Consider the following 3791-nt stretch of genomic DNA (forward strand, 5'->3'; position numbering starts at 1 on the left):
TTTGGGATTATAATTTAAATCATAGTCGCAGTATATAAAATTTTGCAAGTTTAACCATTTCGAAACAACTTCAGACAATACGTGACTAAAGTTGTAAAAATTCGCGTCTAAAGTTTGGCCTTGGCAGGGCTAAAACTTTGGGCATTTTGCCTGAAATTTGACTTGCCAGAGCCAAATTTACAAAAATTTTGGTTGAACTTCGTGCACTTATGCATATCTTAAGTTTTTATTAAAGGTAAGTTTTAATAATATACTGTCCTCATTTCATTTTATGTGGTGCCATTTTATTTTTTAGTCCATTTCATAAAGAGTGAAAAATCTTTGATATTTAAAATAATTTAATATTAATTTTTTTATTAATCCTTAATGATATGCTTTTATAAATACAAGAATCTCATTACATGTAAGCTTACAATTTCAAAAAACTTTTCGTCCTTTTTTTCTTAAATTTTTATCTAATCAAATTTTCTCATTTAAATTATAACGGATAGTATGAATAATTAGACTACAAAAAGAACTAATGAGTGATAGTGGTAAAATTATTGTTACTCTATCAAATTAGCACATTGAATTCTTGAGTTTGAGTTATACAAACGTCGATAAAATCTTTCACGTGCTTTACTTAGTGTGACGCGGAAAAAGAATCAAATTTGCACGTGAATTAGCATATGTTCAAATCATAATTAAATACAATTAAAAATGGATATCTAACAATTTAAACTTTTAAATTAGATAGTCGCTTTACCTTTTCATTTTTTAGAATTTCATAGATGATGCTTCACCATTAAACCATTTAATTTTATGTTATCCCCTTTATAACTTAGGAAAACCAAGATCCAAGAATGGAAAAGCTAGTGAAATTACCTCATGAAGTTAACACCTTATAGTTGACCAAGAAAGGACCAAAGCAGCTTAAGTCAATTCTCCATAGATGCTTCAACAAAATTACAATGGAGCTACTTGAATGTGTTACATGTATGAATTTGACAGCAGACCGATCAAATGCAATTTTCAGTAAATGATTGAGAATAAATTAGTGGTTAAGCCGGGTAAAGATCTTGCTTCCAAGTCCGAATATTAAATTGAAATATATTTCAATGGGATAACAAATTCTCTCATCTATGATTATTGGGAGTTCAGTTCAGCATTACAAACTTTTTTGTTTTCATGCCGGAGAGTTCTTAACAATATTTATATTACGAAAGAGTACGAGAAAAAATTTCTTCTGACCAGAAGAAGCTCCAATCATGCTACTCGGACTATATGCTTAATAGATGCAAGTCGAACCTTGGTTTTCGGAGCTCGAAAGAGAATGCGGGGTACAAGAATTGGTCAACTCATCAGGCTCATGACCTGAAGATTGCAGGATCGAATCCTGTCCCCGCCTAATCAGTGGAACATTGTTCACCGAGATAGAAGGCGTTGTTGCGGCCAAATGCACACGGAAGTATACGCGGTTGTCAAGTAATAAAGTGACTAAAAGTCGGTTGTCGAACCCACGAGGACTTGTGATTAACTATTAACTAAATTAGACTATCCTAATTATCTAAACAAGGATTAAATCCAAAAGTAGTGATGCTAAAGTAATTAAACTAAAAAGAAAATAACTAATGAACTTTAAACAGAGGAAGAGACGACTTTTATATTATCAATGTGATGAAAAAGATCTAGGGTTATGAGCTATCTAATATTCTTATTGTATCCTTCAATTGAATTGACAAACTAATTTATCTAGTTTATTGGTTAACAAGGTTAATATTGCTCATAAGAATTTGTCGAGTTCTTACTCGCCTATTCAAGCTAACCTAACGCCTATATGTCTATGGAATTAGAACTAACAAGAGCACGTTTATAATTCCTGTAAATCAACCAAGAAAGGCGATTAGGTATATGTCTATCCTAACCGCGAATCCGTTCCCCGATGCCCAGGTTAAAGACCTTGCTCTACTCAATCCTATGTGCAATCTAGAATTCCCACTTTTGAGTTCAATTCTTTCGTAGATAGTATTCAATTGGTGACTAAACAATTAAATAATTAAGCGCAAGATTGAATAAATAAACTAATATGATAAACTAAAAAATCAAAATCAATATTCGAATAACAATAGTTGTGAAAGAACCACAACCCTAGAACGTGAAGTTTGGCTCCACATAGACATGGTAGCCAAACAACAAATCATACAAAAAAAACATAAAAATTACTAAGTTTTATGGAAGAAAGATGAAACCCGGCCTCCACGGCAGCTCTGTGCTCTCCCTTGGTCAAAAGTTGCTCTAAAAATGTTTATACATGTATTTATACCAAGTAGGGTCGGGCCCAAACGAAACCACCTTCTCCTGCGTGAAATAAGAAAAATACTATGTAAAAAATACACAGGCGTTCCGCATGGGACGACGCGCCATGCGAGGTGGTAGTGGACTTTACCAGGAGCCTTGCAATTCCGAGGCAGCAGCAAAATAGGCAGCCACAGTGCGCCACGCGCCGTGGCTGTGGATTATTCTCAGAGTCTTCCTTTCTGCTTTATATTTGAAGTTCAGACATGGTTCTCGACCCCCGAACGCGATCCCGGCTTAATCCTTTGGGCTTTTACTCAGACTTCAAAGCTCCAAATAGCTCGAATTCGTTCCATAACATCTACGTAGCTCGGAATCACTCCTACAAGGCATAAAACATGTAATTAGTGCAAAACACTAGCGATTAAAGCTCAAACTCAATAAAAATATAGTAAATTAGAGTGTAATAAGCGACTAAAAATACGAGATTATAGCCTACCATCAACACCCCACACTTAAACCATTGCTCGCCCTCAATCAATCAAACTAAACCATTGCTCGTCCTCGAGTAATCAAACTGCACTTTATATAGACACGACATTTTTAAATAATTCTCCTAACTCATCACGAAAAGAATATTTAAAATAGACTAAGCACACGAGTGTAAATCTTCACCTCAAGATTTGACTCACAAGTACCACGCATTATTCACAATTCACCCACTTACTCTAACATAGAGGTCAATGACACTACCTTTCCTTCATGAATCAAGTGCCCTCACACAACAAAAGAGAGTAGTTCCACACACAATAAAATTAAGAACAATTAGGAACTCAAGCATTCACTCACTCTCAGAAATAACATCCATATGCCACAAAAGACGTACCATAGGCTTGCCCATAGTGTACTACTCTACTAATCGAGTCCATCCAGTCTAGCATCAAGTAGGGCTTTAATTGGTTGTAATGTAGGCTGCGGGACGGGTATGATACATTTGGATATAAGAGTGACTACACCTCCCTAAACACTTTAATGCATACACTTTACCTTTCAAACCCCACACTTATGTCAAACCATAACTCCACCTTTACATTAATATACATTAACTCCCTACTTCTTTAAGCACAATTACATCAAGAGTCACCACTTATCGAGGAGTATTTGCACAACAATACAACTATTTTTTTCATTTTTTTTTCATTTCAAGTGGCTCTTACTTTTTTAAAATAGTGCACCTTTCTTCTTATTTTATTAGTTCTACTCAAAAGCCAAACCAACCACCCCACACTTTAACTTTTACAAAGTTCGTAACAGTTCAAGTGCTCATAAGAGGTGAAAATGTTCAAATAGATGGTTAATTCAAACAAATGGGTAAGGTTTTTAATGTGGTTGCCAAAGAAACAAGATTACATGCTCAAATGGTTAACTACGATAAAAAACAATTAGGCAGGTAATATATATATATATATATATATATATATATATATATATATATATATGTGTGGGGGGGGGGGGGG

The sequence above is a fragment of the Nicotiana attenuata genome, unplaced genomic scaffold (genome assembly GCF_001879085.1).
Source record: "Nicotiana attenuata strain UT unplaced genomic scaffold, NIATTr2, whole genome shotgun sequence".
In the NCBI taxonomy this organism is placed as follows: Eukaryota; Viridiplantae; Streptophyta; class Magnoliopsida; order Solanales; family Solanaceae; genus Nicotiana; species Nicotiana attenuata.